Source organism: Vipera berus (genome assembly GCF_964194415.1).
Source record: "Vipera berus genome assembly, chromosome: 5".
NCBI lineage: Eukaryota > Metazoa > Chordata > Lepidosauria > Squamata > Viperidae > Vipera > Vipera berus.
Genome location: NC_138207.1, coordinates 18,876,625 through 18,891,941, shown reverse-complemented (window position 1 = coordinate 18,891,941; position 15,317 = coordinate 18,876,625). Strand labels below are relative to the sequence as shown.

Here is a 15,317-nt window from a genome sequence, read left to right as displayed (position 1 = left end):
TAGGTGAAAATGTCTTGTTTCTGTACACCGAAAGCAAAAGTCACATTTCCACGCTTTGGCCATCCATAATATTTGAATGCAGAAAGAAGCTCCTAGGTTTTTTGAACAAGACAATATCATTATGACAAGAAAAGTTCTCCCATGTCCAATTTTGATACTGAGTAAACATTGCATCAAAGTATAATGGAAAAGATGATATGATCACTGGTTGCAAACCGAAGCACTTCCATACTTAGATCATTAAAGTTTCAGTCTGACCAACTGAAAACAACTTCAATGCATCCTGGATACAGAACAAGTGTTTGAAGAATGAAGCTCGTTACTAATGTTAATAGTATCAATACGACACAGAAAAAAATACCACATTTAAACAAAAGCTATCTCAGTCTTTCCTTTAAACATACTTATTCCTGACCAAATTAGAGAGATCCCATAAAACTGGACAGTAGGAATAACTCGTCTTGAATTATATAAGCCCTGAGATCTGCTCGTATGACAAAATACCTCACTATTTACTAAGCAGAAACAATGAAGTTTTCACCCTTAGTGGCTCCCATTTTTCCTTTCTTCCACAAGCACATCCTTCCAAGAACGGGCATGCATTTTGGGTGTGTGCAGATGCATCATATAAAATGCTCCGGTGAAGTACTTTTACGTCTTCATGGAAGGCAGGTTGAAACAGTTTCCAAGGCAAAGGTAGTCAGTCCCCCTGCTACCACCCTCAGCAATTTATTATAATAGCACGGCTCAGCGAGAGTTTTAATTCCACCACTGGAGACCTGCCAAAGATATCCAAGACCCTCCACACCCCACTCTCAGGTTCCAAGACAGACAAGCTTCCCCCCAGCGAGATCAGAAAGGCTGAGCCTTCTTCCTCCAGATGCTCCTCGCTTTTATCCTCCCTCTTTCAATGAGACAGGTTGCTGTCGTTTCCCACCCTCGACATCATGCGTGCATGCATGCATGCATGTATATATGTATGTATGTATGTGTGTATTTACTCTCCTCACAGCTACCGAGACGCGGACATCTTCATCCAAACAACTACGATACCGACCTGTATTCCCCCCTTCCCAAAGGGTACCTGGTATCCTTTCGGGTACCAGAAGCTGCTTCTCCCCTTGCAAAGGTTCGAGCGCCTGCAGAAAAAAGGAGGCCCTTTCCCCCTCCCCCACTCTGCTGGGGACTCTGTCTCTGCCCCCCACTTTCTCTGGCGGCGCCCATGGAAGGGCTAGGCCCGAATGCACCGCCCCAACCCAACCCCCCCCCCCGATGCTGTAATCCCCTTTACGCATACAGGTCGACGTAACCTCCTTGGGGTGGTCAGGCCTTACGCAAATCTACCACTGCCTTGGCGACACCCCGAAGAAGGGAGAGGGCCTCTTCCGCCACATTACCTCACTTCTCCCTTTCACCTGACCCGCGAAGCCTCTAGGACTCCCGACCAGGTTCCCCCGTCGCTCTTGCCGGAAGTACGTGCCGGGAAAAAAAAGCGTCCTCCTCTCTCTCGCCGCCGCTGCCGCTGCCGCCGTTGTTACCACACACCAGGCGTTGTCCGGAACTAGCCGGCGATCGCGTGAGCCCATGGGACCTGTAGTCCGCTTCCCAGAAAAACTACAAGTCCCGAAAAGCATTGCGAGAGCTCGGGTGGTGGTGAGGGGGGGAGAAAGAAAGCGGGGCGGGAATGGGGGAGGGGTGGTGACCAAAAGAGGCCGCTACAAGGCGAGCGGGGAGGGGGGAGGGGTCGGTGAGAGAGAAGACCAATGAAAAGCCAGAGTCGGAGTGGTGGGCGAGGCTTTGACCCTATTAGGTAGAAAGGGGCGGGGCGACGGGCAAAAGGATGGGTGGGGGAAGAGTAAAAAGTCTTCGGGCGCTACAAAAGGCGACAGAAGCGATCCTGGAGGCGGTGGTGTCGTTTCTCGAAGACTTTCAGCGCCGGGACCTGGTTGCGCTTGACGCGATCGGAAGCTCCACTTGAAGCCCTTGCGACTTCCATCAGAGAGCTTCTCTCGGACAGGTAAGCGCCGCCAGACGCTCCTGCACCAGCACACCTCCTCCTTGGGTGTCTTGGCTTGCGGTGAAGCAGCCTCCGGTGGGGAACGCTGGAGCGCCCTTCACGCGGGTTCTGCAGCCTTAAAAGGGGGATCCTTTTCAAACAAAAAATTCCCATCGCTCGGTGAACGAAGTACGTCGTATGTCCTTTTGAAGAGCTTCCCGCTCATTCACAAAAACACAGTTGCTTTTAAAAAAAAAAACTCAATATCTTCTATTTCACTAGAATAAACTGCTCCAAATATCTATCTATCTATCTATCTATCTATCTATCTATCTATCTGTCTGTCTGTCTGTCTGTCTGTCTGTCTGTCTGTCTGTCTGTCTGTCTGTCTGTCTGTCTATCTATCTATCTGGGGGGGATTTTTATTGAAATCTTTTGAAAATTCTTTGTCTCTTGATTATGATAATCTTTTTGGTTTGATTCTTTTTTCGCCTTTGTTTCTACCTTTTTGGTAGGTATACAGGTATTGCTAGATCTTTTCCCAGCTTTTACGTGAAGGTTCATCAATTCCTCTGAGCAAGGCTTGATACTTTTTCCTGACATTTTTACAAATACCTGTTTCTGCTAGCTAGCTAGCTAGATGATCCGAAAGAATTATGTTTTTAACTGAAGACCCCGTGAGTTTCATTCATTGTCTTTTGCTCAAGCGTGTCCTTTGCCAGGGCATCTTAAACAAAATTGTAGCACCCAAGCAGAACTTTAAAATGCATGCTTTTAGTATTGAGAATTGGCCTGTATGGGTTAATATAAAGATAAATGGTGGTTTATCAATTTAGACTTACTGTATCCTGCAACATTAACAAGAGTTGCAGTTAGTGCAATAAATCCCTTGAAAGTTTTGTATTGATTGTCTGACCATTAACATGATCCTTTGTGGATCGTATATCTCCATCTGTATTAGAACAAGCTATTTTTTTGTATGTTGAAATCATTGGGAATTTTGTTATTGTTTTCACATGAATTGAAATGTGAAATTCATGTTTTTTTAAAAAAATGAAAAAAATGACTTGTCAATTATCAAGATGTGGATAAAGAAATAATTTATGTCTTTCTGATTAGCACTGATTAGGTTAGTCTTATGTGAACTGCATAGTATCAATATCTGTGTAAATCTGTGCAACGACTACTCTGCACAATAAGATATTCCAGAAACATTTCTTGAGAAGATCATTCAGTCTCTTCACTTCAGTTGACTCTACCCACTTCAAAGAGGAATGTAGAAATGTCTAATTTTCTTTTTAAACTGCAGGCTGAGATCGGTGTGAATAGCTCTTCAGCTCTGTAAAGAATATCAGTCTAGCCTGGCCCTACACCAGGACATATATTTTCTTCTACCCATAAAGTGTTGTCAGATTGATCTGAATATCTGGTTCTTTTTTAAAACAAATATTGTCTCTTTTAACATGTTGCAATTCACATTTCCCCCTCCACATGTAATGACAGTTAATAAGAATGGATCTTAGTATTATGCTATGCAAATGTTAATTTGTAGACTGTAACAGAAATACGTAGAAGGGAAAGGTGTTTTTCAGATTCTTAAATGCCAGCATGACATTTTATATCAGTTCATATTAAATTCTAATCAATTTTCTAGGTGTCTAGAAAACCAGGTGCAGGAATGTTTGCATCCCTGATTATTTACTTCCAAACTGAAGTTCTGCCAAAATAAAATTACCATCTGGCTTATCTGTCCTTACATGACAATAAAAGCTTGAGTGGGATTTAGTTTCAGTGGGAATACCTATAAAATAAACCATATTATCCTGAAAATGTTTACTTATAAAGACATATTTCTAAAGTCTATGATATGACCACTTATGGGATATATTTATTACTGCATAAAACATATATATAACTAATTACATAGTGCAAATATAGAGCAATTTTAAAATAACAGATTTGTGAATTAAAACATTCTAAGCATTTGGGCTTTCTCTGACTGTGTAATTGCTTATGTGATATAATGTGATCTATATTCCTATTCCAAGCTTTGCATATAATTAGAGTCTATAGGTTTAATCTCATCCTTATATGTGGTTTAGATAATCTTTTTATATTTCATCTGATATGTGTTATGCCATTTATCTTTCATTCTGAAGAAATTGATGAAAACTAACATCTATGTCAATGCCAAATAAATCACATTGTGGCTTGTCTGAAGAATGGACTGCTTATTTGATTTGGAATTCATTAAAGCAACCACATCTGTTTTCAAGATCACATAGCTGTTTTAATAAGCTACAGAAAAATACTGTGTTCACAATCCTAGGCATTCTGAAATAGTTTTTCCTAAATATATCTGAAGTTTTATATACTCATATTTTATCCAGATGCATATTAAACTAAATCTATTTTCTGATTAAAACATTCTTTTTAAAGATTTTTTTAAATCTCACCTTTATTACTTTATAAGTAACTCAAGATGGAGAACATAAATCATTCTCCTTCTTCCTCCTATTTTCCCTACAACAACGATGCTGTGAAGTGAGTTGGGCTGAGAGAGAGTAACTGGCCCATAATTATCCATCCGGCTTTCAGCCTATCATAGGACTAGAATTCACAGTCTCCTGATTTTTAGCCTGGTGCTTTTAACTTATAGATCAAACTGGCTCTTAATTATATCTCAGCTGGTATATAACACTAACTGATCAGTTTAGATCTGCACCTATAATGAGAAACATTGCTTTCTTTTTCACGTTGAACAAGGGGAAGCTTTGCTTGTGTATGTGGGCATATACAGTATAGGGTCTCCTAGTGTAGCAGGAAGATTTGTAGCCTGAGTTTTAAGATCATAAGTTTTTCTTTTTCTGCTATCTTTTCTTCCCTTGCTGAATGGAATGGCTAGGGAAAAGCAAGTACTTTGCAAGAGATCTGAACAGATTATTTGTAGAGGTATTTTGAAATTAACCTGCGAACCACATGCAACCTAAAACCATAGGTTGCTCTATACCATCTTTAATAAAGTTCACATGTTCTTTAGAAGATGCAAAATTACCCTTCACAACAGGAAATTTTTTTCTTTTAAATTGAAGTCTCATTTTTCTAATCATTCTTTTTTTTTTTAAAAAAAAAGCAAAGCCTCTGTTGTTAAAGAAAATATTTATAACTAACTTGTAAGCTAGACTTTGCAACTTCAGGTTAAACAATCTGTAGTTTTCCATAAATTATTCATTCTGTCTGCTTTCATTTAAGCTATTATTTAGTTATTACTGTGGAATAGGCTACAAGAGTTCACATATTACTCTGAACCTCGGCTTTTTCAACCATAGTTATTTCGATTCATAAGACAAACCACATTATGGCTTTGTGAAGAGTATGCAGGGAATGTAACCTCTGTCTGTCCTAGAACATTCAAAATCATTTCTGGATCAGGCTGATGCTCATTTAAATCTAAGATTTATAGATTTATATAGATTTATATAAATCTAAGATTTATAATGCATTCAAATTAGTGACCATCATTACACCTTATGATAATGAATTTTACAGGCTAGTTTTATGCTGTATTATGTTCCTTTTTCACTGTTCTAAACCTCCAGCTTTATTGGAGGACCCATGCATTTTAAAAGAGAAGGAACCCCCCCCCCAAAAAAAAACTTATCTCTTTTCATTTTCTTCCTGCCAAGCATGGTTTTATATCTGTCAATTGACTTGGTTTTATTAAGCTGGAGATCCAAATATTCTAGCTTTTTCACATAGAGAATTTTAATGCCCTAGTAATATAAGTGGTACTTTGTCCAGTTATGATGTTGATGCACATTATGCTTCTATTCTTATTTATGCCCATCTAATTGTTTAAACAAGTGGTTACATAGACTAGAGAAAGTTTCCATGCTCACTTTTGCTACAGTTCACTAAATGTGTGTAGTAGAAATACCTAGAAATTGTGATGTGTAATGAGATGTATTGGAGATGTTTTCTCCTATATATTTTTACCTTTATCACAGATACGGAGAAATTATAAGGATCGTCTTAAGCATGTTACCCTTTTGAAATAATAGAAAATACTTGTAGCTCAGGTTTTAGATTTTGGCAGTGGTTTGCTGTCCCAGCTTGTTTCAATTTAGTTTCTGAAAGTTTCATTACCAAACTAGGTAACATCATCAGCAGATTTAGTAGACAAAACTGGTGTAATAGTTCTCTCGTAGCAGAGATTGTATGAGAAATTGTGCTTCTGAGATTTTCCTTCAGGATGTTGTCCAGCAAATTTCTTGGTCCAATTACGTCAACAGGGGAGCTGGCATAAACGCAATGAGTGATTTTAAATGAGGTTTAAAATGCCTGATTTGTTCTCTGAATTTCCTCAGATTAAAAGTTGGCTTGAATGTTTAACATCCCCAAGATACTATGAGAGGCCGATAGAAAAGAATGAGGGGGTTAGGCTGTCAGTGTCTATGATTCACTTCACTAAATCACTAGCTTAATAAATCCTTAATACTAACAGTTCTTCTGCTTATATTTTTTCCTGCTGAAGAATAGATTACAGTACCTAAACTCCTGTATTATTATCATGATTGGAACATACTTTAGATAATCCTGAATCTATTGTACTCTTTACAAGCAGTTAATGGAGATCCATCTGAGTAATTACCATTATCTGCCAGGACTCTAGTGTAAAGAGTTAGTAAAATCTAGATTAGCAAATCAATGGCAAAAAGTCTTTAAATTATTGAGCACTTTTCCTACACTCTTCAGTCTAATTTGACAATGATTATTTTTCATGTTTACTAACTCCCCAGAGAATTAAAAAAGATTAGTTATTAACTTACTTATGTTTGATGTATAAAGTGGATAAAGGGAGTCTTTTTTTCTGGACTTGTTCTGTAATGTGTTCTGATTTGATATCCATAAGATTGTTTGTATGAGTGTCATGAAGTTCATTATACTTTTAAAAATGCAAATGTAGTTTTGAGTTATATACCAAAATGTATGGAATGTATCACTGCCTACAGAATAATGGATTTCTCAAGCACGGGAGAGAGCAAACATGATCATTGTTCAACATTACAAATATAGCACCACCCCAAATTAATAGTCTTGGCTGAGATAGATAGATAGATAGATAGATAGATAGATAAATATAAATATAAATATAAATATAAATATAAATATAAATATAAATAATATAAATATAAACTATATTTTTGTGGGGGTTTATTTTTGTCTTTTGTAGGGACGCGGTAGCTCAGTGGGTTAGGACGCCGAGCTTGTCGATCAGAAGGTCGGCAGTTTGGCGGGTCGAATCCCGAGTACCGCGTAGCAGAGTGAGCATCTGTTACTTGTCCCAGCTTCTGCCAACCTAGCAGTTCGAAAGCACGTAAAAATGCAAGTAGAAAAATAGGGACCACTACGGTGGGAAGGTAACAGCGTTCTGTGCGCCTTCGGCGTCTAGTCATGCCAGCCACATGACCACGGAGATGTCTTCGGACAAGCGCTGGCTCTTCGGCTTTGAAACAGAGATGAGCACCGGCCCCTAGAGTTGGAAACAACTAGCACACCTGTGCGGGGGAACCTTTACCTATTTTTGTCCTTAATTTCCTTCCCTCCCTCCCACCTATTTTTTTAAAAAAAAACTACAGAAAAATATAATGAGCAAAGCTGAAGTAGACATATCTAGGAACAGAATTTAACTACTCTGGCCGGTAGTCTATTGCCAGAATGTCAGATAACCTACAGATTCAATGCAGAGTATTGAATTTAGGATTTTTTGAAAAGGATATTTTGTGGATTTTTTTTCCAAGGAAGAGCTGGTTATGACCACACTAGGGACTGTCCCAGGGTTACTGGGGCCATAGGGGAAAAAACCTCAAGATAGCAGCTTCTATTGTGTAGTTGTGGCAGCCAGATTGTTTTTCTAGATCCTCTGTTTCTAGATTCTCTCTGGTCATACTACTACCGGTAAATACCAGAATACGCTAAAATGGGATTAGGTAGTTTATAATTCAGGTAGTATTGGGAAGGCAGGTGTAAATATATAGCATAATAGTGATAATATAATGCAGTTTGAAAAGAGAGTTTGACAGTCATCAAAAATGTGGCCGTGAGCACATTTACATTAGTTGCACATAAATATTTAAAGATGCATAATGCCGATGACTTGGGTAAGAGCAAAGCAACTACTTGGATTGGAGTTTATACTTTTTTTCCCCAATGCCATATCCTAGGAGAGATTTTCAGTGCAATGTAGTATAGAAAGTTAAAGTTGGTACATAATCTGAGCCGCTGAAAGGTTCATCAATCTACAGAAACTGGAGAGTACAATTGGATAGTCAGGGATATAAAAAAGAGGGAGAGGAAACACCTTGGTGGAGAGGGGGAAAAAAATCAGAAGAGAATCAGTGATTATATGAAATGGGAAGACAGGTTTTCCCGGACAGCATTTCCCTTCTGTTTTAAAACAATGTCAAACCTATTTTAGCATTTAATGCTAGGATTGCTGCACCTTCCAACTCAAAGCGATAGGTGAACTATGGCGCAGATTCCAATCATAGTGCAGAAAACAGGGAACCTGCAATTGATAAACCCCTTTCAGTCCTCAGCACCCATCCTGTAACACCTGGTCCACCCCAATAGTGCATCTAGCTATCACTGGAGGACATTTTTAAAATTTAATTTATAGTGCTTTGCATAGATTTCAGCTGCCTTATTCATTCCTGATAATCTCCCCTAAGAAGTAATCTGATTTTCCTAATTTTTAACTTCATTGCTCTTTCTTATTTTTATCTTATTTTTTTCACGTAACCTGCTTCAGAGTTGCTTTGCTGCCAGGGAGCCTCTAAATTTTATAAGTGCCCAAAACATAGGCCTAAAAAAAAAACCCTCTGCAAAAAGTCCAACTTTGGTTTTGCTTTTGCTAATTGCAAGGATGTAATCATGTTAGACAAAAGGGACACGGTAGCTCAGTGGGTTAGGACACTGAGCTTGTCGATCAGAAGGTCGGCAGTTTGGCGGGTCGAATCCCGAGTGCCGCGTAGCAGAGTGAGCGTCTGTTACTCGTCCCAGCTTCTGCCAACCTAGCAGTTCGAAAGCACGCAAAAATGCAAGTAGAAAAATAGGGACCACTACGGTGGGAAGGTAACAGCGTTCCGTGCGCCTTTGGCGTCTAGTCATGCCAGCCACATGACCACAGAGACGTCCTCGGCTGGCTCTTCGGCTTTGAAACGGAGATGAGCACCGGCCCCCAGAGTCGGAAACGACTAGCACGCATGTGCGGGGGAACCTTTACCTTTACCTTTAATGATGTTAGTGGTCTTCTTGCTGCTCTTTTCTTTTGTTAAATGCGGTCCTTCATCACAGGAAAATTGTCTCCCTGGATGCATTTTGGGAATAGCTTTCTTTAGAAACAAATCCTTTTGAATGAAGTGGGGCTTATGCTTCTCAGTAAACTTTCTTGGGATTTGTGCTCTGGTGTTTACAGCAACCACAACATCCCTTTGCAATATTTTCCACTCTTCCTTTAGGGAAGTAAGAAAAATATTAAACCCACTGGCAGGTAATTTGGGAACCAAGTACCTTTACTCATTTATCATCCTTGTCACAATAAAAAAAACACGAATTCAGAATTTGATTCAAGCCATTATTTTATCCAAGTGGATGAAAATTCTAAGACTTAGCCTTAGAATTTTCTGGTGGTCCCTTACCTGATCCTTTTAGTTTTTTCAGTCACATGCTGTCATCTGCTATTGCTTTATTGATTATGTCTTAAGAACCACATAATTAGATTTTCTCCGTGAGAAGTCATCTGCTGTAGGCAACATACATGATTATCCCCAACGCACAAGATTTAGGAGAACAACCTATCCTCAATTTTCAACACCGCCACCCCTCAAAAACTTGTAGAAGCAATGCCATGCTGATTGGAAAAAAAACCCCTGAAAATTAATTATAACTTGTCCTTAATTGATCTATCAATTTAGGCATCTATCTTTTTTTCTCATTTGCCTGTTCAATCAGGTTGTTTTTAAAGAGGGTTTCTTTCATATACAGTAACAGTGAAAGTAACAGGTCATAACATTTCATTTATCCTTCATTCTGCAGATTCTTGCCCAAAATCATTACCCAAAAGGTTCACATACCATATTGATAATATGAGAGTCACCTTGCAGCAAGATGGGTGGCAAACAAATTTAATGAATAATAATAGTTTATTTAACTCTCATTTATTGAGCCAACCATAGGTAAACCAAAATAGAAAACTTGTTAATAGCCTTAGTATGATATGTCGGCCACATACTGATTCTTGACATAGAATTGCAACAGCAAATGCCACTGTGTGTTTTCAAAAAATGTTGTAGTTTAGGAAGTGGTGAGTAGGCACCAAGGATGGAAATCAGGGTGCCAAATTTGTATTTGCAAAATTACTACATTATTCTAAGACTGGTTATTAAAGGAACAAGCTAATGGTGTAAAAGAAGTTAATCAGTCACAGGTAGGACTAAACTGGTACATTATAGATTTGCGCACAGGAGTAAATTTAGGGCATAACCAGGCTACTGTGCAACATAGCAGATTACAGGTGATCCTCATTTAATGACCGCTACTCAGCAATATTTCACCCTGTAGGAGCTAAAATTTATCCCTGGGTTTCTTACCCTGCAGCAACAGCTCCCAATTATGATGTTACAGCCATCTGTGGTTAGGTGATCAGAATTTCCAATGTTTCCTGCTGGCTTCCCACAAAGAAGCTGGCAAGAAGTCAAAAGTTGCAGTCATGAAGTCCTCGCTTAACAACTTGCATGGTCCTTGCTTAAGGACAACAACCAGGATTTCCAGAACTGCCCTTGCTAAGTTGCACAGTAATGTGATGTCTTGCTTCACAACTGCATCACTTAGCAATAACAGTTCCAAGGATTACCTGTATAATATAGTTGGGCTGAAACTAATGGGACACTGGGAGCCAATAAACTCTTTGTTGTATTTTATTAAGCCAGCAGGAATAGCAGATGTTCTTAAAATTATAGGACAAAATTCAGAGAGCAGGTAAGTTGAATGTTAGAACAGTGGGCTCAAAGATGTGAAGGAAACCAGATGGTTAGCTTTCCCCAAGCTGGGCATTCTTCAGAAGTATAGATTCAACCTCCAGTGGTGACTGGAGATTTCTGGGAGGTGAAATTGGCACATTAGAAGGACATCAGGTTGGGGAAAAGCAGCTGTAAATTGACTTTGAACAGCGATATAGGCAACATAAATGTAAATAAATAATAAATGTTAGATAGTTTAGGGATAGTAACAAAGAAATCAGAATAAAATGATATCATTAAAATATTGGTCTGCTTTTAATGGAAGTTCTTATGCCCCAGCCTGCAAATATCCACTCCCTTTTCCTCACGCTAACTGAGGGTCAGGGCTTACCATAAATATTTCTTTTACTCCCAATTCTAACAAAGCATGTACAACTATTCTCAAAAGCCTTAGCTGTAAGTTCTTGGACCACTGATTTTTGTCTTTGTAAGAGGGCTTTTCCAAAGGACTTAAAGAGCAGAGCAAATATTTTGGAAAAGATTTGTTTTGTAATGCAAGAAAATGGATACAAAGCACTTCCCTTTCAGTCATTAAACCTGCTGCACTTTTTTTCCCAAGCTGACATGGTTTTTGTTTACAAAAACAGCCAGGAACCATTTATGAAGCAGCTACATAAGCCTGGAAGATAACGTAACTGCTTTTAATGGTTCATAATCTTTCAGCGAATAGGGAGAGTTTATTTTTTTCTGCCGTTTGCAGTCTGCAAATTCAAACATATATGTGATGTGATCCCTTTGCAGCCTTCAAATTCCTCAACAGTGACCAGAGAATTGTCCAACCTTGCTAACTTGGGGCATTATTCAAGGGTAACACAAAGCCACATTTCCTTTATTAGTTGATTAATTAAATATAACACATAGGTGCACTGTTCTCATTTTTCCCCAACTTAATTTTAGAGTTAAAGAATGATTTAACATATATTAGTGACAAGATTTTCTATTTCTTTGAGTCAGTCAGATAAACTAACAGCTGGCTTTGATCTAGCTGGTGATCCTTTGACAAGTCATTGATCTTTCATTCATCTTCATAATGAGCAGATTAGGTCTGATACTGGTCCTCATTCCTTTTCAGCTTTGTTCTCCAAGTAGTGTTCTATTGGAATGCTCCGTGGACTTTGTACCATTCACAAATGGACAAAATTCAGTAGCACAAACATGGCATAATCCATTTTAGAATCACTAGCTATCCTTTCTCTGGACTGAAATGAACAATCCATCTTCAGCAGGTACTAGAGCCTGCCTCCCTCTGTTTTGGGCACTGTAGCTGCCAACCATCACCTCCGTTTCCAAGTTTCTTCATCCCAAAGTAAACTCTACCTGGGTGCTTTCTTTTAAGACTTCTCCCTTTGCTATCCCGTATCTCTTTCTCCTTTGAGAATTATTAACTCTCAGAATCCAAGCTACATACTTTCAGTTGCTTATCAGCAAAGTGATTGTTTTTACCTCTTCATGGATCCATGGATACTTAAAAAGACAGTGAGAAGCTAGAGTTAAGAGCAGGTTCATCACACTATGATGAATAAAGCCTGGCTGTCAAGCGCCAGGGAACTTAGGAGAGCCAGTCAGTTCAAATGGGTATAAAGATACATTGCAAGCTTAAGCTCGCTACAAGACACTCAACTACTGATGGCTGAAGCAATTTGGCAGTAGATAAGGAATTCAAGGTGAGCTGGATTTAGATCTCTTGTGGGTGTGAAGGGACTCATGAATGATGATGTATTTGATCCCTCGCTTGGGCCCAGCCTGGTCACCTCCTACACTGGCTTATCAATTGTCACTGAAGGACACTTGATGGCTTGAAAGGTAAGGGGGAATTGTAAAATAAATGTCTGAGGGATGCTTTCAGTTAAATTTAATTGCATGCAGTCATGTAAAAATTTCTAGAAGAGTATGTTAATCTTACCTTTTTGTATGTCAGGTGAAACTTGTATGATGAAACCTCTTCCTCTTTTGTGAGATGAAGTTCTTGAAATCTTCTCTCATGGATGAAACAGAAGCTATTAACTTCCCTATAAATCTAAGGAATAAGGTTCACTATGCAGCTTGTATATCTGTGGTTGACACATTCCAATGTTGCTTTGGTCAATATGCTGCAGTGCTGAGGAATTTTAACGGTGAACTTTCTATATCTTCTGGATTGTGTAACCTTCCTCTCTCCATCCTAAAGATTTTTTTTAATATTGTGGCATTCTGTGTAGCTCATAAAATTACTTTGGATTGTAAATATGGTGAAACAGATCTTGTGACCAAGGTCACAGCCTACACTATCCAGATGACAAGCCCATTGTGCAAAATTGTACACTGTCATGGGAACCAAAAAATGAAAATCAAATATTCCAAATTGCATCAAATTTTGTAAGTTACCACCTGAAACTTTGCATTCTGTTAAATGTATATCAGTATCTGTCCCAAAGATCACCACATGACCAGGAAAAACAAGATTCACAAGAAATGTTAATCAGGTTTATTGAAAATGACGAGTTTAATGTAAAAAAGATTAAGTGGGGTGGGATAAAGAGTCTTGGATACTGAATGAACAAAACTTCAGCCCTTACTTGTTAGTGAATTCATTAAAATGAGGTCTCTGTGAATTGCCTGAAATTCTTCTTCTCAGATATCTTAGTTGAAGGGCTAATGGCTCTTTTTAGCACATAAGATTGAACTATGAACTGCTTTTCATTTTTCATATTTAAAAACAGTCTCTTTTTGTTCTTAACCTGTGAAAGTTTTCTTGCAATCATGGGCATCATCTTAGGGGGTAAAGGGTGATCCTCTTCTGCTTCCACAATCAGTGGTGTCTCAGATCTAATCAAGGCATCTATCCTCATCAACCTTCCATTACCACCCAAGCCCATACTTGGGCTCAGTGGGAATAATCAAGAGCATAAGGAATCAGTGTTGTGATTCCTCGCCAGCCAGTGGATACGGCAGCTGAGTCTTGAGGATTTAGATGAGGAGAAGGGGCCTGGAGTGACATTAGAGTCAGAGGAAGGCTCTGAGGAGCTCCAAGACTTACGGTCGCGCTTGGGCTGAGAAAGCTGTGCTGGGATCCTGAATTGGACAGTGATGAAGAACAGCTGAGACAAATCCCAGATGCACAAATGTGCAGGCAAGAAAAGTGAGTGGGACAGAGGAATGCAATGGGGCAGCTCCAAAGGAAAAGGAAAAGGCATTAGGAAGCCACACCTTAGCTGAATTATAAAAGGGAAGGTGTGGGAGGTGCTGGTTGCCAAAGGCAACCATTCGTGTTTAGGATCGAGTTTCTGTGGACTGTTTGTTTGCCTTGGACATTGACTCAAGTCTGTGAGAATAAAAGGGATTGGTTTTTCTTGCAGTTCCTGCCTGTTTCTTGGAAGAGGGGTTTCTCCTTGTGAGCACAACAAGGACTCATGTAGGCTGGACAGAACACTCAGTGCCAACTACAGAATGGGATAGTCTGAGAAGACTAATATTGCTCTCACCTTCATTTCACTTGTGGGGAAAATTCACCACTATAAAGAATTTGGTCATTCATGCAATGTTCTTTTTCAATTTTAATTTCTTAAACTTTCTGTTTTTTTCTTTGTAAGCAATAAATGCCACAATTTTCATTTTTAATGAAGGTATATTTCTTCAGGAGAGTTAAATGAATCAATCCATTAGACGTAACAAAGGATCACCGCCAACAGGTTTTTCTTGCTCTTGAAAATCTCAACTGGTCCTTATAATGGTTTTCAATTTACCAATTCATATTTAAGATTGAGGGTCTTCTCTTCCCTCTCTGTACTTTTTTCCCTTTGTTATGACCTTTAACATATGCATCTGTGGGCTTACTATCATACTTTGTGTCATCTGGCACAATGCAGGATCTCTTCAAGGAGAATCAAGACCAGATGTAGCTTCTCAGTTCTTTTTTTTCTGGAGTATCTTTTTTCCTAAGGAATATGGTTGCTGAACCTTTAATGTCCTTGTTTTTGCACAATATTCGAAAGTAATTTGATGACAACAACAAAGTGCACACAACAAGAGATATCTTTAGATCACTCTCAGATATTTTCATGAGTTTATAATATAAACACTGTCAACACATTTATGGAAGCTGTTTCGTTATAATTGCTTTTTGTCTCATATCCTGAAGAGACCGTTATTTATGGCTTACTATATTACAAATGCAGTGTTGGGTGTATTTAATTAAAATAGAAGTATGTTTGCTCAGGATTATCCTGCTACTTTGAAAGAGTGTAGCTTTGCCATCTGGGTGA

General features: G+C 38.9%; 2 protein-coding genes across 4 annotated transcripts in view; one reads left to right on the top strand and one right to left on the bottom strand.

Moving 5' to 3' along the window:
• Positions 1-1,585, bottom strand: part of PDCD10 (programmed cell death 10) — a 43,810-nt gene extending 42,225 nt beyond the window's left edge. Inside the window, exon 1 of one of the 3 annotated variants that reach the window (XM_081329593.1) lies at positions 1,398-1,585. The gene's annotated coding sequence lies outside the window, so the exon portion shown is untranslated. Of the gene's footprint in view, positions 1-1,334 lie in introns of all 3 variants that reach the window. The other 2 variants (XM_081329594.1, XM_081329595.1) reach the window with 2 other exon arrangements.
• A 287-nt stretch (positions 1,586-1,872) lies between these two features.
• SERPINI1 (serpin family I member 1) overlaps positions 1,873-15,317 on the top strand; it is a 108,037-nt gene continuing 94,592 nt past the window's right edge. Inside the window, exon 1 of the mRNA XM_081328746.1 lies at positions 1,873-2,017. The gene's annotated coding sequence lies outside the window, so the exon portion shown is untranslated. The remainder of the gene's footprint in view (positions 2,018-15,317) is intronic.